The following is a 19,501-nucleotide window of genomic DNA, read 5'->3' on the forward strand; positions in this document are numbered from 1 at the left end:
GGGTTAATTAACTGTAACGATAATCTTGCACTGGCAAATGTGCCTTAATAGAATGGAGATTGCCATCTCCTCGTGGCGCCGCTGGTGTAGTGTATCATGCAAGATTCCCATTCTTGCGACCCGGGTTCGATTCCCGGGCGGCGCACTGCTGCTTTTTCTCACGGTGAATTTTATTTTTATTGCTAAGATTAACGAAGACGTTCCCGTTATCTGTTACGCATAAGGCATAACTTTTAGGAAAGTTGAGAGTTGAACATCCATCTATCAGGAACCTTCGCCGTGCCACAGTGCGCAGGACCATGGTTCAGTTATCTATTACGCATAAGGCCAAGCTTTTAGGAAAGTTGAGAGTTGGAACATCCATCTATCATGAACCTTCTCCCGGCCACAGTGCGCAGGTCTATGGTTCAGTATTGAGGTCAAGCATGCGTTGGGTTAATTAACTTTAACGATAATCTTGCACTGGCAAATGTGCCTTAATCGAATGGAGATTGCCACCTCCTCGTTGCACCGCTGGTGTAGTGGTATCATGCAAGATTCCCATTCTTGCGACCCGGGTTCGATTGCCGGGCGGCGCACTGCTCCCTTTTCTCACGGTGATTTTTATTTTTATTGCTAAGGTTAACGAAGACGTTCCCGTTATCTATTACGAACAAGGCCAAGCTTTTAGGAAAGTTGGGGGTTGGAACATCCATCCATCATGAACCTTCTCCCGGCCACCCACAGTGCGCAGGTCTATGGTTCAGTATTGAGGTCAAGCATGCGTTGGGTTAATTAACTGTAACGATAATCTTGCACTGGCAAATGTGCCTTAATTGAATGGAGATTGCCACCTCCTCGTGGCGCCGCTGGTGTAGTGGTATCACGCAAGATTCCCATTCTTGCGACCCGGGTTCGATTCCCGGGCGGCGCACGGCTCCTTTTTCTCATGGTGATTTTTATTTTTATTGCTAAGTTTAACGAAGACGTTCCCGTTATCTATTACGCAGAAGGCCAAGCTTTTAGGAAAGTGGAGAGTGGGAACATCCATCTATCAGGAACCTTCGCCGTGCCACAGTGCGCAGGACTATGGTTCAGTATTGAGGTCAAGGATGCGTTGGGTTAATTATCTTTAACGATAATCTTGCACTGGCGAATGTGCCTTAATTGAATGGAAATATCCACCTCCTCATGGCGCCGCTGGTGTAATGGTAACATGCAAGATTCCCATTCTTGCGACCTGGGTTCGATTCCCGGGTGGCGCACTGCTCCTTTTTCTCACGGTGATTTTTATTTTTATTGCTAAGGTTAACGAAGACGTTTTCCTTATCTATTACGCACAAGGCCAAGCTTTTAGGAAAGTTGAGAGTGGGAACATTCATCTATCATGAACCTTCTCCCGGCCACAGTGCGCAGGTCTATGGTTCAGTATTGAGGGCAAGCATGCGTTGGGTTATTTAACTGTAACGTTAATCTTGCACTGGCAAATGTGCCTTATTCGAATGGAGATTGCCACCTCCCCATGGCGCCGCTGGTGTAGTGGTATCATGCAAGATTCCCATTCTTGCGACCCTGGTTCGATTCCCGGGCGGCGCACTGCTCCTTTTTCTCACGGTGATTTTTATTTTTATTGCTAAGGTTAACGAAGACGTTCCCGTTATCTTTTACGCATAAGGCCAAGCTTTTAGGAAAGTTGAGAGTTGAACATTCATCTATCATGAACCTTCTGCCGGCCACCCACAGTGTGCAGGTCTATGGTTCAGTATTGAGGTCAAGCATGCGTTGGGTTAATTGACTGTAACAATAATCTTGCACTGGCAAATGTGCTTTAATCGAATGGAGATTGCCACCTCCTCGTGGCGCCGCTGGTGTAGTGGTATCATGCAAGATTCCCATTCTTGCGACTCGGGCTCGATTCCCGGGCGGCGCACTGCTCCTTTTTCTCACGGAGGTTTTTATTTTTATTGCTAAGGTTAACGAAGACGTTCCTGTTATATGTTACGCATAAGGCCAAGCTTTTAGGAAAGTCGAGAGTTGAACATTCATCTATCATGAACCTTCTCCCGGCCACCCACAGTGCGCAGGTCCATGGTTCAGTATTGAGGTCAAGCATGCGTTGGGTTAATTAACCGGTAACAATAATCTTGCACTGGCAAATGTGCCTTAATCGAATGGAGATTGCCACCTCTTCGTGGCGCCGCTGGTGTAGTGGTATCATGCAAGATTCCCATTCTTGCGACCCAGGTTCGAGTCCCGGGCGGCGCACTGCTCCTTTTTCTCACGGTGATTTTTATTTTTATTGCTAAGGTTAACGAGGACGTTTTCCTTCTCTATTACGCACAAAGGCAAGCTTTTAGGAAAGTTGAGAGTGGGAACATCCATCTATCAGGAACCTTCTCCGTGCCACAGTGCGCAGGATTATGGTTCAGTATTGAGGTCAAGGATGCGTTGGGTTAATTAACTGCAACGATAATCTTGCACTGGCGAATGTGCCTTAAGTGAATGGAAATATCCACCTCCTCATGGCGCCGCTGGTGTAATGGTATCATGCAAGATTCCCATTCTTGCGACCCGGGTTCGATTCCCGGGCGGCGCACTGCTCCCTTTTCTCACGGTGATTTTTATTTTTATTGCTAAGGTTAACGAAGACGTTTCCGTTATTTATTACGCATAAGGCCAAGCTTTTAGGAAAGTTGAGAGTTGGAACATCCATCTATCATGAAACTTCTCCCGAGCACAGTGCGCAGGTCTATGGTTCAGTTATCTATTACGCACAAGGCCAAGCTTTTAGGAAAGTTGGGAGTTGGAACATCCATCTATCATGAACCGTCTCCCGGCCACCCACAGTGCGCAGGTCTATGGTTCAGTATTGAGGTCAAGCATGCGTTGGGGTGATTAACTGTAACGATAATCTTGCACTGGCAAATGTGCCTTAATCGAATGGAAATTGCCACCTCCTCATGGCGCCGCTGGTGTAATGGTATCATGCAAGATTCCCATTCTTGCGACCCTGGTTCGATTCCCGGGCGGCGCACTGCTCCTTTTTCTCACGGTGATTTTTATTTTTATTGCTAAGGTTAACGAAGACGTTCCCGTTATCTTTCGCACAAGGCCAAGCTTTTAGGAAAGTTGAGAGTTGGAACATCCATCCATCATGAACCTTCTCCCGGCCACCCACAGTGCGCAGGTCTATGGTTCAGTATTGAGGTCAAGCATGCGTACAGTTAATTAACTGTAACGATATTCTTGCACTGGCAAATGTGCCTTAATCGAATGGAAATTTCCACCTCCTCATGGCGCCGCTGTTGTAATGGTATCATGCAAGATTCCCATTCTTGCGACCCTGGTTCGATTCCCGGGCGGCGCACTGCTCCTTTTTCTCACGGTGATTTTTATTTTTATTGCTAAGGTTAACGAAGACGTTCCCGTTATCTTTTACGCATAAGGCCAAGCTATTAGGAAAGTTGAGAGTTGAACATTCATCTATCATGAACCTTCTGCCGGCCACCCACAGTGTGCAGGTCTATGGTTCAGTATTGAGGTCAAGCATGCGTTGGGTTAATTAACTGTAACAATAATCTTGCACTGGCAAATGTGCTTTAATCGAATGGAGATTGCCACCTCCGCGTGGCGCCGCTGGTGTAGTGGTATCATGCAAGATTCCCATTCTTGCGACCCGGGCTCGATTCCCGGGCGGCGCATTGCTCCTTTTTCTCACGGAGGTTTTTATTTTTATTGCTAAGTTTAACGAAGACGTTCCCGTTATCTATTACGCAGAAGGCCAAGCTTTTAGGAAAGTTGAGAGTGGGAACATCCATCTATCATAAACCTTCTCCCGGCCAAAGTGCGGAGATCTATGGCTCAGTATTGAGGTCAAGCATGCGTTGGGTTAATTAACTGTAACGATAATCTTGCACTGGCAAATGTGCCTTAATCAAATGGAGATTGCCACCTCCTCGTGGCGCCGCTGGTGTAGTGGTATCATGCAAGATTCCTTGCGACCCGGGTTCTATTCCCGGGCGGCACACTGCTCCTTTTTCTCACGGTGATTTTTATTTTTATTGCTAAGGTTAACGAAGACGTTTTCCTTATCTATTACGCACAAAGCCAAGCTTTTAGGAAAGTTGAGAGTGGGAACATCCATCTATCAGGAGCCTTCTCCGTGCCACAGTGCGCAGCTCTATGTTCAGTTATCTATTACGCATAAGGCCATGCATTTAGGAAAGTTGAGAGCTGGAACATCCATCTATCATGAACCTTCTCTCGGCCACAGTGCGCAGGTCTATGGTTCAGTATTGAGGTGAAGCATGCTTTGGGTTAATTAACTTTAACGATAATCTTGCACTGGCAAATGTGCCTTAATCGAATGGAGATTGCCACCTCCTCGTTGCACCGCTGGTGTAGTGGTATCATGCAAGATTCCCATTCTTGCGACCCGGGTTCGATTCCCGGGCGGCGCACTGCTCCTTTTTGTCATGGTGATTTTTATTTTTATTGCTAAGGTTAACGAAGACGTTCCCGTTATCTATTACGAACAAGGCCAAGCTTTTAGGAAAGTTGGGGGTTGGAACATCCATCCATCATGAACCTTCTCCCGGCCACCCACAGTGCGCAGGTCTATGGTTCAGTATTGAGGTCAAGCATGCGTTGGGTTAATTAACTGTAACAATAATCTTGCACCGGCAATTGTGCCTTAATTGAATGGAGATTGCCACCCCCTCGTGGCGCCGCTGGTGTAGTGGTATCATGCAAGATTCCCATTCTTGCGGCCCGGGTTCGATTCCCGGGCGGCGCACTGCTCCTTTTTCTCACGGTGGTTTTTATTTTTATTGCTAAGGTTAACGAAGACGTTCCCGTTATCTGTTGCGCATAAGGCCAAGCTTTTAGGAAAGTTGAGAGTTGAACATTCATCTATCATGAACATTCTCCCGGCCACCCACAGTGCGCAGTTCCATGGTTCAGTATTGAGGTCAAGCATGCGTTGGGTTAATTAACTGTAACAATAACCTTGCACTGGCAAGTGTGCCTTAATCGAATGGAGATTGCCACCTCCTCATGGCGCCGCTGGTGTAATGGTATCATGCAAGATTCCCATTCTTGCGACCCGGGTTCGATTCCCGGGCTGCGCACTGCTCCTTTTTCTCACGGTGATTTTTATTTTTATTGCTAAGGTTAACGAAGACGTTTTCCTTATCTATTACGCACAAGGCCAAGCTTTTAGGAAAGTTGAGAGTGGGAACATCCATCTGTCAGGAACCTTCGCCGTGCCACAGTGCGCAGGTCTATGGTTCAGTATTGAGGTCAAGCATGCGTTGGGTTAATTAACTGTAACGATAATCTTGCACTGGCAAATGTGCCTTAATCGAATGGAAATTGCCACCTCCTCATGGCGCCGCTGTTGTAATGGTATCATGCAAGATTCCCATTCTTGCGGCCCGGGTTCGATTCCCGGGCGGCGCACTGCTCCTTTTTCTCACGGTGACTTTTATTGTTATTGCTAAGGTTAATGAGGACGTTCCCTTTATCTATTACGCACAAGGCCAAGCTTTTAGGAAAGTTGAGAGTGGGAACATTCATCTATCATGAACCTTCTCCCGGCCACAGTGCGCAGGTCTATTGTTCAGTATTGAGGTCAAGCATGCGTTGGGTTAATTAACTGTAACGATAATCTTGCACTGGCAAATATGCCTTAATCGAATGGAAATTTCCACCTCCTCATGGCGCCGCTGTTGTAATGGTATCATGCAAGATTCCCATTCTTGCGACCCGGGTTCGATTCCCGGGCGGCGCACTGCTCCTTTTTCTCACGGTGATTTTTATTGTTATTACTAAGGTTAATGAGGACGTTCCCGTTATCTATTACGCACAAGGCCAAGCTTTTAGGAAAGTTGAGAGTAGGAACATTCATCTATCATGAACCTTCTCCCGGCCACAATGCGCAGGTCTATGGTTCAGTATTGAGGGCAAGCATGCGTTGGGTTATTTAACTGTAACGTTAATCTTGCACTGGCAAATGTGCCTTATTCGAATGGAGATTGCCACCTCCCCATGGCGCCGCTGGTGTAGTGGTATCATGCAAGATTCCCATTCTTGCGACCCTGGTTCGATTCCCGGGCGGCGCACTGCTCCTTTTTCTCACGGTGATTTTTATTTTTATTGCTAAGGTTAACGAAGACGTTCCCGTTATCTTTTACGCATAAGGCCAAGCTTTTAGGAAAGTTGAGAGTTGAACATTCATCTATCATGAACCTTCTGCCGGCCACCCACAGTGTGCAGGTCTATGGTTCAGTATTGAGGTCAAGCATGCGTTGGGTTAATTGACTGTAACAATAATCTTGCACTGGCAAATGTGCTTTAATCGAATGGAGATTGCCACCTCCTCGTGGCGCCGCTGGTGTAGTGGTATCATGCAAGATTCCCATTCTTGCGACTCGGGCTCGATTCCCGGGCGGCGCACTGCTCCTTTTTCTCACGGAGGTTTTTATTTTTATTGCTAAGGTTAACGAAGACGTTCCCGTTATATGTTACGCATAAGGCCAAGCTTTTAGGAAAGTTGAGAGTTGAACATTCATCTATCATGAACCTTCTCCCGGCCACCCACAGTGCGCAGGTCCATGGTTCAGTATTGAGGTCAAGCATGCGTTGGGTTAATTAACTGTAACAATAATCTTGCACTGGCAAATGTGCCTTAATCGAATGGAGATTGCCACCTCTTCGTGGCGCCGCTGGTGTAGTGGTATCATGCAAGATTCCCATTCTTGCGACCCAGGTTCGAGTCCCGGGCGGCGCACTGCTCCTTTTTCTCACGGTGATTTTTATTTTTATTGCTAAGGTTAACGAGGACGTTTTCCTTCTCTATTACGCACAAAGGCAAGCTTTTAGGAAAGTTGAGAGTGGGAACATCCATCTATCAGGAACCTTCTCCGTGCCACAGTGCGCAGGATTATGGTTCAGTATTGAGGTCAAGGATGCGTTGGGTTAATTAACTGCAACGATAATCTTGCACTGGCGAATGTGCCTTAAGTGAATGGAAATATCCACCTCCTCATGGCGCCGCTGGTGTAATGGTATCATGCAAGATTCCCATTCTTGCGACCCGGGTTCGATTCCCGGGCGGCGCACTGCTCCCTTTTCTCACGGTGATTTTTATTTTTATTGCTAAGGTTAACGAAGACGTTTCCGTTATTTATTACGCATAAGGCCAAGCTTTTAGGAAAGTTGAGAGTTGGAACATCCATCTATCATGAAACTTCTCCCGAGCACAGTGCGCAGGTCTATGGTTCAGTTATCTATTACGCACAAGGCCAAGCTTTTAGGAAAGTTGGGAGTTGGAACATCCATCTATCATGAACCGTCTCCCGGCCACCCACAGTGCGCAGGTCTATGGTTCAGTATTGAGGTCAAGCATGCGTTGGGGTGATTAACTGTAACGATAATCTTGCACTGGCAAATGTGCCTTAATCGAATGGAAATTGCCACCTCCTCATGGCGCCGCTGGTGTAATGGTATCATGCAAGATTCCCATTCTTGCGACCCTGGTTCGATTCCCGGGCGGCGCACTGCTCCTTTTTCTCACGGTGATTTTTATTTTTATTGCTAAGGTTAACGAAGACGTTCCCGTTATCTTTCGCACAAGGCCAAGCTTTTAGGAAAGTTGAGAGTTGGAACATCCATCCATCATGAACCTTCTCCCGGCCACCCACAGTGCGCAGGTCTATGGTTCAGTATTGAGGTCAAGCATGCGTAGAGTTAATTAACTGTAACGATATTCTTGCACTGGCAAATGTGCCTTAATCGAATGGAAATTTCCACCTCCTCATGGCGCCGCTGTTGTAATGGTATCATGCAAGATTCCCATTCTTGCGACCCTGGTTCGATTCCCGGGCGGCGCACTGCTCCTTTTTCTCACGGTGATTTTTATTTTTATTGCTAAGGTTAACGAAGACGTTCCCGTTATCTTTTACGCATAAGGCCAAGCTTTTAGGAAAGTTGAGAGTTGAACATTCATCTATCATGAACCTTCTGCCGGCCACCCACAGTGTGCAGGTCTATGGTTCAGTATTGAGGTCAAGCATGCGTTGGGTTAATTAACTGTAACAATAATCTTGCACTGGCAAATGTGCTTTAATCGAATGGAGATTGCCACCTCCTCGTGGCGCCGCTGGTGTAGTGGTATCATGCAAGATTCCCATTCTTGCGACCCGGGCTCGATTCCCGGGCGGCGCACTGCTCCTTTTTCTCACGGAGGTTTTTATTTTTATTGCTAAGTTTAACGAAGACGTTCCCGTTATCTATTACGAAGAAGGCCAAGCTTTTAGGAAAGTTGAGAGTGGGAACATCCATCTATCATAAACCTTCTGCCGGCCAAAGTGCGGAGGTCTATGGCTCAGTATTGAGGTCAAGCATGCGTTGGGTTAATTAACTGTAACGATAATCTTGCACTGGCAAATGTGCCTTAATCAAATGGAGATTGCCACCTCCTCGTGGCGCCGCTGGTGTAGTGGTATCATGCAAGATTCCTTGCGACCCGGGTTCTATTCCCGGGCGGCACACTGCTCCTTTTTCTCACGGTGATTTTTATTTTTATTGCTAAGGTTAACGAAGACGTTTTCCTTATCTATTACGCACAAAGCCAAGCTTTTAGGAAAGTTGAGAGTGGGAACATCCATCTATCAGGAGCCTTCTCCGTGCCACAGTGCGCAGCTCTATGTTCAGTTATCTATTACGCATAAGGCCATGCATTTAGGAAAGTTGAGAGCTGGAACATCCATCTATCATGAACCTTCTCTCGGCCACAGTGCGCAGGTCTATGGTTCAGTATTGAGGTGAAGCATGCTTTGGGTTAATTAACTTTAACGATAATCTTGCACTGGCAAATGTGCCTTAATCGAATGGAGATTGCCACCTCCTCGTTGCACCGCTGGTGTAGTGGTATCATGCAAGATTCCCATTCTTGCGACCCGGGTTCGATTCCCGGGCGGCGCACTGCTCCTTTTTGTCATGGTGATTTTTATTTTTATTGCTAAGGTTAACGAAGACGTTCCCGTTATCTATTACGAACAAGGCCAAGCTTTTAGGAAAGTTGGGGGTTGGAACATCCATCCATCATGAACCTTCTCCCGGCCACCCACAGTGCGCAGGTCTATGGTTCAGTATTGAGGTCAAGCATGCGTTGGGTTAATTAACTGTAACAATAATCTTGCACCGGCAATTGTGCCTTAATTGAATGGAGATTGCCACCCCCTCGTGGCGCCGCTGGTGTAGTGGTATCATGCAAGATTCCCATTCTTGCGGCCCGGGTTCGATTCCCGGGCGGCGCACTGCTCCTTTTTCTCACGGTGGTTTTTATTTTTATTGCTAAGGTTAACGAAGACGTTCCCGTTATCTGTTGCGCATAAGGCCAAGCTTTTAGGAAAGTTGAGAGTTGAACATTCATCTATCATGAACATTCTCCCGGCCACCCACAGTGCGCAGTTCCATGGTTCAGTATTGAGGTCAAGCATGCGTTGGGTTAATTAACTGTAACAATAACCTTGCACTGGCAAGTGTGCCTTAATCGAATGGAGATTGCCACCTCCTCATGGCGCCGCTGGTGTAATGGTATCATGCAAGATTCCCATTCTTGCGACCCGGGTTCGATTCCCGGGCTGCGCACTGCTCCTTTTTCTCACGGTAATTTTTATTTTTATTGCTAAGGTTAACGAAGACGTTCCCGTTATCTATTACGCACAAGGCCAAGCTTTTAAGAAAGTTGAGAGTTGGAACATACATCCATCATGAACCTTCTCCCGGCCACCCACAGTGCGCAGGTCTATGGTTACGTATTGAGGTCAAGCATGCGTTGGGTTAATTAACTGTAACGATAATCTTGCACTGGCAAATGTGCCTTAATAGAATGGAGATTGCCATCTCCTCGTGGCGCCGCTGGTGTAGTGGTATCATGCAAGATTCCCATTCTTGCGACCCGGGTTCGATTCCCGGGCGGCGCACTGCTCCTTTTTCTCACGGTGAATTTTATTTTTATTGCTAAGATTAACGAAGACGTTCCCGTTATCTGTTACGCATAAGGCATAACTTTTAGGAAAGTTGAGAGTTGAACATCCATCTATCAGGAACCTTCGCCGTGCCACAGTGCGCAGGACCATGGTTCAGTTATCTATTACGCATAAGGCCAAGCTTTTAGGAAAGTTGAGAGTTGGAACATCCATCTATCATGAACCTTCTCCCGGCCACAGTCCGCAGGTCTATGGTTCAGTATTGAGGTCAAGCATGCGTTGGGTTAATTAACTTTAACGATAATCTTGCACTGGCAAATGTGCCTTAATCGAATGGAGATTGCCACCTCCTCGTTGCACCGCTGGTGTAGTGGTATCATGCAAGATTCCCATTCTTGCGACCCGGGTTCGATTGCCGGGCGGCGCACTGCTCCTTTTTCTCACGGTGATTTTTATTTTTATTGCTAAGGTTAACGAAGACGTTCCCGTTATCTATTACGAACAAGGCCAAGCTTTTAGGAAAGTTGGGGGTTGGAACATCCATTCATCATGAACCTTCTCCCGGCCACCCACAGTGCGCAGGTCTATGGTTCAGTATTGAGGTCAAGCATGCGTTGGGTTAATTAACTGTAACGATAATCTTGCACTGGCAAATGTGCCTTAATTGAATGGAGATTGCCACCTCCTCGTGGCGCCGCTGGTGTAGTGGTATCACGCAAGATTCCCATTCTTGCGACCCGGGTTCGATTCCCGGGCGGCGCACGGCTCCTTTTTCTCATGGTGATTTTTATTTTTATTGCTAAGTTTAACGAAGACGTTCCCGTTATCTATTACGCAGAAGGCCAAGCTTTCAGGAAAGTTGAGAGTGGGAACATCCATCTATCAGCAACCTTCGCCGTGCCACAGTGCGCAGGACTATGGTTCAGTATTGAGGTCAAGGATGCGTTGGGTTAATTATCTTTAACGATAATCTTGCACTGGCGAATGTGCCTTAATTGAATGGAAATATCCACCTCCTCATGGCGCCGCTGGTGTAATGGTAACATGCAAGATTCCCATTCTTGCAACCCGGGTTCGATTCACGGGTGGCGCACTGCTCCTTTTTCTCACGGTGACTTTTATTGTTATTGCTAAGGTTAACGAAGACGTTTTCCTTATCTATTACGCACAAGGCCAAGCTTTTAGGAAAGTTGAGAGTGGGAACATCCATCTTTCAGGAACCTTCGCCGTGCCACAGTGCGCAGGTCTATGGTTCAGTATTGAGGTCAAGCATGCGTTGGGTTAATTAACTGTAACGATAATCTTGCACTGGCAAATGTGCCTTAATCGAATGGAAATTGCCACCTCCTCATGGCGCCGCTGTTGTAATGGTATCATGCAAGATTCCCATTCTTGCGGCCCGGGTTCGATTCCCGGGCGGCGCACTGCTCCTTTTTCTCACGGTGACTTTTATTGTTATTACTAAGGTTAATGAGGACGTTCCCGTTATCTATTACGCACGAGGCCAAGCTTTTAGGAAAGTTGAGAGTAGGAACATTCATCTATCATGAACCTTCTCCCGGCCACAATGCGCAGGTCTATGGTTCAGTATTGAGGGCAAGCATGCGTTGGGTTATTTAACTGTAACGTTAATCTTGCACTGGCAAATGTGCCTTATTCGAATGGAGATTGCCACCTCCCCATGGCGCCGCTGGTGTAGTGGTATCATGCAAGATTCCCATTCTTGCGACCCTGGTTCGATTCCCGGGCGGCGCACTGCTCCTTTTTCTCGAGGTGATTTTTATTTTTATTGCTAAGGTTAACGAAGACGTTCCCGTTATCTTTTACGCATAAGGCCAAGCTTTTAGGAAAGTTGAGAGTTGAACATTCATCTATCATGAACCTTCTGCCGGCCACCCACAGTGTGCAGGTCTATGGTTCAGTATTGTGATCAAGCATGCGTTGGGTTAATTGACTGTAACAATAATCTTGCACTGGCAAATGTGCTTTAATCGAATGGAGATTGCCACCTCCGCGTGGCGCCGCTGGTGTAGTGGTATCATGCAAGATTCCCATTCTTGCGACCCGGGCTCGATTCCCGGGCGGCGCACTGCTCCTTTTTCTCACGGAGGTTTTTATTTTTATTGCTAAGGTTAACGAAGACGTTCCCGTTATCTGTTACGCATAAGGCCAAGCTTTTAGGAAAGTTGAGAGTTGAACATTCATCTATCATGAACCTTCTCCCGGCCACCCACAGTGCGCAGGTCCATGGTTCAGTATTGAGGTCAAGCATGCGTTGGGTTAATTAACTGTAACAATAATCTTGCACTGGCAAATGTGCCTTAATCGAATGGAGATTGCCACCTCTTCGTGGCGCCGCTGGTGTAGTGGTATCATGCAAGATTCCCATTCTTGCGACCCAGGTTCGAGTCCCGGGCGGCGCACTGCTCCTTTTTCTCACGGTGATTTTTATTTTTATTGCTAAGGTTAACGAGGACGTTTTCCTTCTCTATTACGCACAAAGGCAAGCTTTTAGGAAAGTTTGAGTGGGAACATCCATCTATCAGGAACCTTCTCCGTGCCACAGTGCGCAGGATTATGGTTCAGTATTGAGGTCAAGGATGCGTTGGGTTAATTAACTGCAACGATAATCTTGCACTGGCGAATGTGCCTTAATTGAATGGAAATATCCACCTCCTCATGGCGCCGCTGGTGTAATGGTATCATGCAAGATTCCCATTCTTGCGACCCGGGTTCGATTCCCGGGCGGCGCACTGCTCCCTTTTCTCACGGTGATTTTTATTTTTATTGCTAAGGTTAACGAAGACGTTTCCGTTATTTATTACGCATAAGGCCAAGCTTTTAGGAAAGTTGAGAGTTGGAACATCCATCTATCATGAAACTTCTCCCGAGCACAGTGCGCAGGTCTATGGTTCAGTTATCTATTACGCACAAGGCCAAGCTTTTAGGAATGTTGGGAGTTGGAACATCCATCTATCATGAACCTTCTCCCGGCCACAGTGCGCAGGTCTATGGTTCAGTATTGAGGTCAAGCATGCGTTGGGTTAATTAACTGTAACGATATTCTTGCACTGGCAAATGTGCCTTAATCGAATGGAAATTTCCACCTCCTCATGGTGCCGCTGTTGTAATGGTATCATGCAAGATTCCCATTCCTGCAACCCGGGTTCGATTCCCGGGCGGCGCACTGCTCCTTTTTCTCACGGTGAATTTTATTTTTATTGCTAAGATTAACGAAGACGTTCCCGTTATCTGTTACGCATAAGGCCAAGCTTTTAGGAAAGTTGAGAGTTGAACATTCATCTATCATGAACCTTCTCCCGGCCACCCACAGTGCGCAGGTCTATGGTTCAGTATTGAGGTCAAGCATGCGTAGAGTTAATTAACTGTAACGATATTCTTGCACTGGCAAATGTGCCTTAATCGAATGGAAATTGCCACCTCCTCGTGGCGCCGCTGGTGTAGTGGTATCACGCAAGATTCCCATTCTTGCGACCCTGGTTCGATTCCCGGGCGGCGCACTGCTCCTTTTTCTCACGGTGATTTTTATTTTTATTGCTAAGGTTAACGAAGACGTTCCCGTTATCTTTTACGCATAAGGCCAAGCTTTTAGGAAAGTTGAGAGTTGAACATTCATCTATCATGAACCTTCTGCCGGCCACCCACAGTGTGCAGGTCTATGGTTCAGTATTGAGGTCAAGCATGCGTTGGGTTAATTAACTGTAACAATAATCTTGCACTGGCAAATGTGCTTTAATCGAATGGAGATTGCCACCTCCTCGTGGCGCCGCTGGTGTAGTGGTATCATGCGAGATTCCCATTCTTGCGACCCGGGCTCGATTCCCGGGCGGCGCACTGCTCCTTTTTCTCACGGAGGTTTTTATTTTTATTGCTAAGTTTAACCAAGACGTTCCCGTTATCTATTACGCAGAAGGCCAAGCTTTTAGGAAAGTTGAGAGTGGGAACATCCATCTATCATGAACCTTCTCCCGGCCAAAGTGCGGAGGTCTATGGTTCAGTATTGAGGTCAAGCATGCGTTGGGTTAATTAACTGTAACGATATTCTTGCACTGGCAAATGTGCCTTAATCGAATGGAAATTTCCACCTCCTCATGGTGCCGCTGTTGTAATAGTATCATGCAAGATTCCCATTCCTGCAACCCGGGTTCGATTCCCGGGCGGCGCACTGCTCCTTTTTTTCACGGTGATTTTTATTGTTATTGCTAAGGTTAATGAGGACGTTCCCGTTATCTATAACGCACAAGGCCAAGCTTTTAGGAAAGTTGAGAGTGGGAACATTCATCTATCATGAACCTTCTCCCGGCCACAATGCGCAGGTCTATGGTTCAGTATTGAGGGCAAGCATGCGTTGGGTTAATTAACTGTAACGTTAATCTTGCACTGGCAAATGTGCCTTATTCGAATGGAGATTGCCACCTCCCCATGGCGCCGCTGGTGTAGTGGTATCATGCAAGATTCCCATTCTTGTGACCCGGGTTCGATTCCCGGGCGGCGCACTGCTCCTTTTTCTCACGGTGATTTTTATTTTTATTGCTAAGGTTAACGAAGACGTTCCCGTTATCTGTTGCGCATAAGGCCAAGCTTTTAGGAAAGTTGAGAGTTGAACATCTATCCATCATGAACCTTCTCCCGGCAACCCACAGTGCGCAGGTCTATGGTTCAGTATTGAGGTCAAGCATGCGTTGAGTTAATTAACTGTAACGATAATCTTGCACTGGCAAATGTGCCTTAATTGAATGGAAATTGCCACCTCCTCGTGGCGCCGCTGGTGTAGTGGTATCACGCAAGATTCCCATTCTTGCGTCCCGGGTTCGATTCCCGGGCGGCGCACGGCTCCTTTTTCTCATGGTGATTTTTATTTTTATTGCTAAGTTTAACGAAGACGTTCCCGTTATCTATTACGCAGAAGGCCAAGCTTTTAGGAAAGTTGAGAGTAGGAACATCCACCTATCATGAACCTTCTCCCGGCCAAAGTGCGGAGGTCTATGGCTCAGTATTGAGGTCAAGCATGCGTTGGGTTAATTAACTGTAACGATAATCTTGCACTGGCAAATGTGCCTTAATCAAATGGAGATTGCCACCTCCTCGTGGCGCCGATGGTGTAGTGGTATCATGCAAGATTCCTTGCGACCCGGGTTCTATTCCCGGGCGGCACACTGCTCCTTTTTCTCACGGTGATTTTTATTTTTATTGCTAAGGTTAACGAAGACGCTTTCGTTATCTATTACGCACAAGGCCAAGCTTTTAGGAAAGTTGAGAGTGGGAACATCCATCTATCATGAACCTTCTCCCGGCCACAGTGCGCAGGTCTATGGTTCAGTATTGAGGTCAAGCATGCGTTGGGTTAATTAACCGTAACGATAATCTTGCACTGGCAAATGTGCCTTAATCGAATGAAAATTGCCACCTCCTCATGGCGCCGCTGTTGTAATGGTATCATGCAAGATTCCCATTCTTGCGGCCCGGGTTCGATTCCCGGGCGGCGCACTGCTCCTTTTTCTCACGGTGATTTTTATTGTTATTGCTAAGGTTAATGAGGACGTTCCCGTTATCTATTACGCACAAGGCCAAGCTTTTAGGAAAGTTGAGAGTGGGAACATTCATCTATCATGAACCTTCTCCCGGCCACAGTGCGCAGGTCTATGGTTCAGTATTGAGGTCAAGCATGCGTTGGGTTAATTAACTGTAACGATATTCTTGCACTGGCAAATGTGCCTTAATCGAATGGAAATTTCCACCTCCTCATGGCGCCGCTGTTGTAATGGTATCATGCAAGATTCCCATTCCTGCAACCCGGGTTCGATTCCCGGGCGGCGCACTGCTCCTTTTTCTCACGGTGAATTTTATTTTTATTGCTAAGATTAACGAAGACGTTCCCGTTATCTGTTACGCATAAGGCCAAGCTTTTAGGAAAGTTGAGAGTTGAACATTCATCTATCATGAACCTTCTCCCGGCCACCCACAGTGCGCAGGTCTATGGTTCAGTATTGAGGTGAAGCATGCGTTGGGTTAATTAACTGTAACAATATTCTTGCACTGGCAAGTGTGCCTTAATCGAATGAAGATTGCCACCTCCTCATGGCGCCGCTGGTGTAATGGTATCATGCAAGATTCCCATTCTTGCGACCCTGGTTCGATTCCCGGGCGGCGCACTGCTCCTTTTTCTCACGATGATTTTTATTTTTATTGCTAAGGTTAACGAAGACGTTCCCGTTATCTATTACGCACAAGGCCAAGCTTTTAGGAAAGTTGAGAGTTGGAACATCCTTCCATCATGAACCTTCTCCCGGCCACCCACAATGCGCAGGTCTATGGTTCAGTATTGAGGTCAAGCATGCGTTGGGGTGATTAACTGTAACGATAATCTTGCACTGGCAAATGTGCCTTAATCAAATGGAAATTGCCACCTCCTCATGGCGCCGCTGGTGTAATGGTATCATGCAAGATTCCCATTCTTGCGACCCTGGTTCGATTCCCGGGCGGCGCACTGCTCCTTTTTCTCACAGTGATTTTTATTTTTATTGCTAAGGTTAACGAAGACGTTCCCGTTATCTTTCGCACAAGGCCAAGCTTTTAGGAAAGTTGAGAGTTGGAACATCCATCCATCATGAACCTTCTACCGGCCACCCACAGTGCGCAGGTCTATGGTTCAGTATTGAGGTCAAGCATGCGTTGAGTTAATTAACTGTAACGATAATCTTGCACTGGCAAATGTGCCTTAATTGAACGGAAATTGCCACCTCCTCGTGGCGCCGCTGGTGTAGTGGTATCACGCAAGATTCCCATTCTTGCGACCCGGGTTCGATTCCCGGGCGGCGCACGGCTCCTTTTTCTCATGGGGATTTTTATTTTTATTGCTAAGTTTAACGAAGACGTTCCCGTTATCTATTACGCAGAAGGCCAAGCTTTTAGGAAAGTTGAGAGTGGGAACATCCATCTATCATGAACCTTCTCCCGGCCACAGTGCGGAGGTCTATGGTTCAGTATTGAGGTCAAGCATGCGTTGGGTTAATTAACTGTAACGATAATCTTGCACTGGCAAATGTGCCTTAATTGAATGGAAATATCCACCTCCTCATGGCGCCGCTGGTGTAATGGTAACATGCAAGATTCCCATTCTTGCGACCCGGGTTCGATTCCCGGGCGGCGCACTGCTCCCTTTTCTCACGGTGATTTTTATTTTAATTGCTAAGGGTAACGAAGACGTTTCCGTATTTTATTACGCATAAGGCCAAGCTTTTAGGAAAGTTGAGAGTTGGAAAATCCATCTATCATGAACCTTCTCCCGGCCACAGTGTGCAGGTCTATGGTTCAGTATTGAGGTCAAGCATGCGTTGGGTTAATTAACTTTAACGATAATCTTGCACTGGCAAATGTGCCTTAATCGAATGGAGATTGCCACCTCCTCGTTGCACCGCTGGTGTAGTGGTATCATGCAAGATTCCCATTCTTGTGACCCGGGTTCGATTGCCGGGCGGCGCACTGCTCCTTTTTCTCACGGTGATTTTTATTTTTATTGCTAAGGTTAACGAAGACGTTCCCGTTATCTATTACGAACAAGGCCAAGCTTTTAGGAAAGTTGGGGGTTGGAACATCCATCCATCATGAACCTTCTCCCGGCCACCCACAGTGCGCAGGTCTATGGTTCAGTATTGAGGTCAAGCATGCGTTGGGTTAATTAACTTTAACGATAATCTTGCACTGGCAAATGTGCCTTAATCGAGTGGAGATTGCCACCTCCTCGTTGCACCGCTGGTGTAGTGGTATCATGCAAGATTCCCATTCTTGCGACCCGGGTTCGATTGCCGGGCGGCGCACTGCTCCTTTTTCTCACGGTGATTTTTATTTTTATTGCTAAGGTTAACGAAGACGTTCCCGTTATCTATTACGAACAAGGCCAAGCTTTTAGGAAAGTTGGGGGTTGGAACATCCATTCATCATGAACCTTCTCCCGGCCACCCACAGTGCGCAGGTCTATGGTTCAGTATTGAGGTCAAGAATGCGTTGGGTTAATTAACTGTAACGATAATCTTGCACTGGCAAATGTGCCTTAATTGAATGGAGATTGCCACCTCCTCGTGGCGCCGCTGGTGTAGTGGTATCACGCAAGATTCCCATTCTTGCGACCCGGGTTCGATTGCCGGGCGGCGCACTGCTCCTTTTTCTCACGGTGATTTTTATTTTTATTGCTAAGTTTAACGAAGACGTTCCCGTTATCTATTACGCAGAAGGCCAAGCTTTCAGGAAAGTTGAGAGTGGGAACATCCATCTATCAGGAACCTTCGCCGTGCCACAGTGCGCAGGACTATGGTTCAGTATTGAGGTCAAGGATGCGTTGGGTTAATTATCTTTAACGATAATCTTGCACTGGCGAATGTGCCTTAATTGAATGGAAATATCCACCTCCTCATGGCGCCGCTGGTGTAATGGTAACATGCAAGATTCCCATTCTTGCGACCCGGGTTCGATTCCCGGGTGGCGCACTGCTCCTTTTTCTCACGGTGACTTTTATTGTTATTGCTAAGGTTAACGAAGACGTTTTCCTTATCTATTACGCACAAGGCCAAGCTTTTAGGAAAGTTGAGAGTGGGAACATCCATCTTTCAGGAACCTTCGCCGTGCCACAGTGCGCAGGTCTATGGTTCAGTATTGAGGTCAAGCATGCGTTGGGTTAATTAACTGTAACGATAATCTTGCACTGGCAAATGTGCCTTAATCGAATGGAAATTGCCACCTCCTCATGGCGCCGCTGTTGTAATGGTATCATGCAAGATTCCCATTCTTGCGGCCCGGGTTCGATTCCCGGGCGGCGCACTGCTCCTTTTTCTCACGGTGACTTTTATTGTTATTGCTAAGGTTAATGAGGACGTTCCCGTTATCTATTACGCACAAGGCCAAGTTTTAGGAAAGTTGAGAGTGGGAACATTCATCTATCATGAACCTTCTCCCGGCCACAGTGCGCAGGTCTATTGTTCAGTATTGAGGTCAAGCATGCGTTGGGTTAATTAACTGTAACGATAATCTTGCACTGGCAAATATGCCTTAATCGAATGGAAATTTCCACCTCCTCATGGCGCCGCTGTTGTAATGGTATCATGCAAGATTCCCATTCTTGCGACCCGGGTTCGATTCCCGGGCGGCGCACTGCTCCTTTTTCTCACGGTGATTTTTATTGTTATTGCTAAGGTTAATGAGGACGTTCCCGTTATCTATTACGCACAAGGCCAAGCTTTTAGGAAAGTTGAGAGTAGGAACATTCATCTATCATGAACCTTCTCCCGGCCACAATGCGCAGGTCTATGGTTCAGTATTGAGGGCAAGCATGCGTTGGGTTATTTAACTGTAACGTTAATCTTGCACTGGCAAATGTGCCTTATTCGAATGGAGATTGCCACCTCCCCATGGCGCCGCTGGTGTAGTGGTATCATGCAAGATTCCCATTCTTGCGACCCTGGTTCGATTCCCGGGCGGCGCACTGCTCCTTTTTCTCACGGTGATTTTTATTT

At 46.9% G+C, this 19,501-nt stretch overlaps 49 non-coding genes across 49 annotated transcripts; all 49 read left to right on the forward strand.

Moving 5' to 3' along the window:
• Window positions 1-75: 75 nt before the first annotated feature.
• On the forward strand, window positions 76-145 carry TRNAG-CCC (transfer RNA glycine (anticodon CCC)). Its single transcript has one exon. It is a non-coding gene; the product is annotated as a tRNA-Gly (tRNA).
• Window positions 146-507: 362 nt separating this feature from the next.
• Window positions 508-578, forward strand: TRNAG-CCC (transfer RNA glycine (anticodon CCC)). Its single transcript has one exon. It is a non-coding gene; the product is annotated as a tRNA-Gly (tRNA).
• A 264-nt stretch (window positions 579-842) lies between these two features.
• TRNAG-CCC (transfer RNA glycine (anticodon CCC)) lies at window positions 843-913 on the forward strand. Its single transcript has one exon. It is a non-coding gene; the product is annotated as a tRNA-Gly (tRNA).
• Window positions 914-1,173: 260 nt separating this feature from the next.
• Window positions 1,174-1,244, forward strand: TRNAG-CCC (transfer RNA glycine (anticodon CCC)). The gene has a single exon. It is a non-coding gene; the product is annotated as a tRNA-Gly (tRNA).
• Window positions 1,245-1,504: 260 nt separating this feature from the next.
• Window positions 1,505-1,575, forward strand: TRNAG-CCC (transfer RNA glycine (anticodon CCC)). Its single transcript has one exon. It is a non-coding gene; the product is annotated as a tRNA-Gly (tRNA).
• Window positions 1,576-1,838: 263 nt separating this feature from the next.
• TRNAG-CCC (transfer RNA glycine (anticodon CCC)) lies at window positions 1,839-1,909 on the forward strand. The gene has a single exon. It is a non-coding gene; the product is annotated as a tRNA-Gly (tRNA).
• A 264-nt stretch (window positions 1,910-2,173) lies between these two features.
• Window positions 2,174-2,244, forward strand: TRNAG-CCC (transfer RNA glycine (anticodon CCC)). The gene has a single exon. It is a non-coding gene; the product is annotated as a tRNA-Gly (tRNA).
• A 260-nt stretch (window positions 2,245-2,504) lies between these two features.
• TRNAG-CCC (transfer RNA glycine (anticodon CCC)) lies at window positions 2,505-2,575 on the forward strand. The gene has a single exon. It is a non-coding gene; the product is annotated as a tRNA-Gly (tRNA).
• A 367-nt stretch (window positions 2,576-2,942) lies between these two features.
• Window positions 2,943-3,013, forward strand: TRNAG-CCC (transfer RNA glycine (anticodon CCC)). The gene has a single exon. It is a non-coding gene; the product is annotated as a tRNA-Gly (tRNA).
• A 596-nt stretch (window positions 3,014-3,609) lies between these two features.
• Window positions 3,610-3,680, forward strand: TRNAG-CCC (transfer RNA glycine (anticodon CCC)). Its single transcript has one exon. It is a non-coding gene; the product is annotated as a tRNA-Gly (tRNA).
• Window positions 3,681-4,368: 688 nt separating this feature from the next.
• TRNAG-CCC (transfer RNA glycine (anticodon CCC)) lies at window positions 4,369-4,439 on the forward strand. Its single transcript has one exon. It is a non-coding gene; the product is annotated as a tRNA-Gly (tRNA).
• A 264-nt stretch (window positions 4,440-4,703) lies between these two features.
• Window positions 4,704-4,774, forward strand: TRNAG-CCC (transfer RNA glycine (anticodon CCC)). The gene has a single exon. It is a non-coding gene; the product is annotated as a tRNA-Gly (tRNA).
• A 263-nt stretch (window positions 4,775-5,037) lies between these two features.
• TRNAG-CCC (transfer RNA glycine (anticodon CCC)) lies at window positions 5,038-5,108 on the forward strand. The gene has a single exon. It is a non-coding gene; the product is annotated as a tRNA-Gly (tRNA).
• Window positions 5,109-5,368: 260 nt separating this feature from the next.
• Window positions 5,369-5,439, forward strand: TRNAG-CCC (transfer RNA glycine (anticodon CCC)). The gene has a single exon. It is a non-coding gene; the product is annotated as a tRNA-Gly (tRNA).
• Window positions 5,440-5,699: 260 nt separating this feature from the next.
• TRNAG-CCC (transfer RNA glycine (anticodon CCC)) lies at window positions 5,700-5,770 on the forward strand. The gene has a single exon. It is a non-coding gene; the product is annotated as a tRNA-Gly (tRNA).
• A 260-nt stretch (window positions 5,771-6,030) lies between these two features.
• On the forward strand, window positions 6,031-6,101 carry TRNAG-CCC (transfer RNA glycine (anticodon CCC)). Its single transcript has one exon. It is a non-coding gene; the product is annotated as a tRNA-Gly (tRNA).
• Window positions 6,102-6,364: 263 nt separating this feature from the next.
• Window positions 6,365-6,435, forward strand: TRNAG-CCC (transfer RNA glycine (anticodon CCC)). Its single transcript has one exon. It is a non-coding gene; the product is annotated as a tRNA-Gly (tRNA).
• A 263-nt stretch (window positions 6,436-6,698) lies between these two features.
• Window positions 6,699-6,769, forward strand: TRNAG-CCC (transfer RNA glycine (anticodon CCC)). Its single transcript has one exon. It is a non-coding gene; the product is annotated as a tRNA-Gly (tRNA).
• A 260-nt stretch (window positions 6,770-7,029) lies between these two features.
• TRNAG-CCC (transfer RNA glycine (anticodon CCC)) lies at window positions 7,030-7,100 on the forward strand. Its single transcript has one exon. It is a non-coding gene; the product is annotated as a tRNA-Gly (tRNA).
• Window positions 7,101-7,467: 367 nt separating this feature from the next.
• TRNAG-CCC (transfer RNA glycine (anticodon CCC)) lies at window positions 7,468-7,538 on the forward strand. The gene has a single exon. It is a non-coding gene; the product is annotated as a tRNA-Gly (tRNA).
• Window positions 7,539-8,134: 596 nt separating this feature from the next.
• TRNAG-CCC (transfer RNA glycine (anticodon CCC)) lies at window positions 8,135-8,205 on the forward strand. The gene has a single exon. It is a non-coding gene; the product is annotated as a tRNA-Gly (tRNA).
• Window positions 8,206-8,893: 688 nt separating this feature from the next.
• On the forward strand, window positions 8,894-8,964 carry TRNAG-CCC (transfer RNA glycine (anticodon CCC)). Its single transcript has one exon. It is a non-coding gene; the product is annotated as a tRNA-Gly (tRNA).
• A 264-nt stretch (window positions 8,965-9,228) lies between these two features.
• TRNAG-CCC (transfer RNA glycine (anticodon CCC)) lies at window positions 9,229-9,299 on the forward strand. Its single transcript has one exon. It is a non-coding gene; the product is annotated as a tRNA-Gly (tRNA).
• A 263-nt stretch (window positions 9,300-9,562) lies between these two features.
• On the forward strand, window positions 9,563-9,633 carry TRNAG-CCC (transfer RNA glycine (anticodon CCC)). Its single transcript has one exon. It is a non-coding gene; the product is annotated as a tRNA-Gly (tRNA).
• Window positions 9,634-9,897: 264 nt separating this feature from the next.
• On the forward strand, window positions 9,898-9,968 carry TRNAG-CCC (transfer RNA glycine (anticodon CCC)). The gene has a single exon. It is a non-coding gene; the product is annotated as a tRNA-Gly (tRNA).
• Window positions 9,969-10,330: 362 nt separating this feature from the next.
• Window positions 10,331-10,401, forward strand: TRNAG-CCC (transfer RNA glycine (anticodon CCC)). Its single transcript has one exon. It is a non-coding gene; the product is annotated as a tRNA-Gly (tRNA).
• Window positions 10,402-10,665: 264 nt separating this feature from the next.
• Window positions 10,666-10,736, forward strand: TRNAG-CCC (transfer RNA glycine (anticodon CCC)). Its single transcript has one exon. It is a non-coding gene; the product is annotated as a tRNA-Gly (tRNA).
• Window positions 10,737-10,996: 260 nt separating this feature from the next.
• Window positions 10,997-11,067, forward strand: TRNAG-CCC (transfer RNA glycine (anticodon CCC)). The gene has a single exon. It is a non-coding gene; the product is annotated as a tRNA-Gly (tRNA).
• Window positions 11,068-11,327: 260 nt separating this feature from the next.
• Window positions 11,328-11,398, forward strand: TRNAG-CCC (transfer RNA glycine (anticodon CCC)). The gene has a single exon. It is a non-coding gene; the product is annotated as a tRNA-Gly (tRNA).
• Window positions 11,399-11,658: 260 nt separating this feature from the next.
• TRNAG-CCC (transfer RNA glycine (anticodon CCC)) lies at window positions 11,659-11,729 on the forward strand. The gene has a single exon. It is a non-coding gene; the product is annotated as a tRNA-Gly (tRNA).
• Window positions 11,730-11,992: 263 nt separating this feature from the next.
• On the forward strand, window positions 11,993-12,063 carry TRNAG-CCC (transfer RNA glycine (anticodon CCC)). The gene has a single exon. It is a non-coding gene; the product is annotated as a tRNA-Gly (tRNA).
• A 263-nt stretch (window positions 12,064-12,326) lies between these two features.
• On the forward strand, window positions 12,327-12,397 carry TRNAG-CCC (transfer RNA glycine (anticodon CCC)). Its single transcript has one exon. It is a non-coding gene; the product is annotated as a tRNA-Gly (tRNA).
• A 259-nt stretch (window positions 12,398-12,656) lies between these two features.
• TRNAG-CCC (transfer RNA glycine (anticodon CCC)) lies at window positions 12,657-12,727 on the forward strand. The gene has a single exon. It is a non-coding gene; the product is annotated as a tRNA-Gly (tRNA).
• Window positions 12,728-13,424: 697 nt separating this feature from the next.
• TRNAG-CCC (transfer RNA glycine (anticodon CCC)) lies at window positions 13,425-13,495 on the forward strand. The gene has a single exon. It is a non-coding gene; the product is annotated as a tRNA-Gly (tRNA).
• Window positions 13,496-13,758: 263 nt separating this feature from the next.
• TRNAG-CCC (transfer RNA glycine (anticodon CCC)) lies at window positions 13,759-13,829 on the forward strand. The gene has a single exon. It is a non-coding gene; the product is annotated as a tRNA-Gly (tRNA).
• Window positions 13,830-14,420: 591 nt separating this feature from the next.
• TRNAG-CCC (transfer RNA glycine (anticodon CCC)) lies at window positions 14,421-14,491 on the forward strand. The gene has a single exon. It is a non-coding gene; the product is annotated as a tRNA-Gly (tRNA).
• Window positions 14,492-14,754: 263 nt separating this feature from the next.
• TRNAG-CCC (transfer RNA glycine (anticodon CCC)) lies at window positions 14,755-14,825 on the forward strand. Its single transcript has one exon. It is a non-coding gene; the product is annotated as a tRNA-Gly (tRNA).
• Window positions 14,826-15,411: 586 nt separating this feature from the next.
• Window positions 15,412-15,482, forward strand: TRNAG-CCC (transfer RNA glycine (anticodon CCC)). The gene has a single exon. It is a non-coding gene; the product is annotated as a tRNA-Gly (tRNA).
• Window positions 15,483-16,076: 594 nt separating this feature from the next.
• On the forward strand, window positions 16,077-16,147 carry TRNAG-CCC (transfer RNA glycine (anticodon CCC)). Its single transcript has one exon. It is a non-coding gene; the product is annotated as a tRNA-Gly (tRNA).
• A 264-nt stretch (window positions 16,148-16,411) lies between these two features.
• TRNAG-CCC (transfer RNA glycine (anticodon CCC)) lies at window positions 16,412-16,482 on the forward strand. Its single transcript has one exon. It is a non-coding gene; the product is annotated as a tRNA-Gly (tRNA).
• Window positions 16,483-16,744: 262 nt separating this feature from the next.
• On the forward strand, window positions 16,745-16,815 carry TRNAG-CCC (transfer RNA glycine (anticodon CCC)). The gene has a single exon. It is a non-coding gene; the product is annotated as a tRNA-Gly (tRNA).
• A 260-nt stretch (window positions 16,816-17,075) lies between these two features.
• On the forward strand, window positions 17,076-17,146 carry TRNAG-CCC (transfer RNA glycine (anticodon CCC)). The gene has a single exon. It is a non-coding gene; the product is annotated as a tRNA-Gly (tRNA).
• A 260-nt stretch (window positions 17,147-17,406) lies between these two features.
• Window positions 17,407-17,477, forward strand: TRNAG-CCC (transfer RNA glycine (anticodon CCC)). The gene has a single exon. It is a non-coding gene; the product is annotated as a tRNA-Gly (tRNA).
• Window positions 17,478-17,741: 264 nt separating this feature from the next.
• On the forward strand, window positions 17,742-17,812 carry TRNAG-CCC (transfer RNA glycine (anticodon CCC)). Its single transcript has one exon. It is a non-coding gene; the product is annotated as a tRNA-Gly (tRNA).
• Window positions 17,813-18,076: 264 nt separating this feature from the next.
• On the forward strand, window positions 18,077-18,147 carry TRNAG-CCC (transfer RNA glycine (anticodon CCC)). Its single transcript has one exon. It is a non-coding gene; the product is annotated as a tRNA-Gly (tRNA).
• A 260-nt stretch (window positions 18,148-18,407) lies between these two features.
• TRNAG-CCC (transfer RNA glycine (anticodon CCC)) lies at window positions 18,408-18,478 on the forward strand. The gene has a single exon. It is a non-coding gene; the product is annotated as a tRNA-Gly (tRNA).
• Window positions 18,479-18,738: 260 nt separating this feature from the next.
• Window positions 18,739-18,809, forward strand: TRNAG-CCC (transfer RNA glycine (anticodon CCC)). The gene has a single exon. It is a non-coding gene; the product is annotated as a tRNA-Gly (tRNA).
• A 259-nt stretch (window positions 18,810-19,068) lies between these two features.
• On the forward strand, window positions 19,069-19,139 carry TRNAG-CCC (transfer RNA glycine (anticodon CCC)). Its single transcript has one exon. It is a non-coding gene; the product is annotated as a tRNA-Gly (tRNA).
• Window positions 19,140-19,399: 260 nt separating this feature from the next.
• On the forward strand, window positions 19,400-19,470 carry TRNAG-CCC (transfer RNA glycine (anticodon CCC)). Its single transcript has one exon. It is a non-coding gene; the product is annotated as a tRNA-Gly (tRNA).
• Window positions 19,471-19,501: the final 31 nt, after the last annotated feature.

The sequence above is a fragment of the Rhipicephalus microplus genome, chromosome 1 (assembly GCF_043290135.1).
Source record: "Rhipicephalus microplus isolate Deutch F79 chromosome 1, USDA_Rmic, whole genome shotgun sequence".
In the NCBI taxonomy this organism is placed as follows: Eukaryota; Metazoa; Arthropoda; class Arachnida; order Ixodida; family Ixodidae; genus Rhipicephalus; species Rhipicephalus microplus.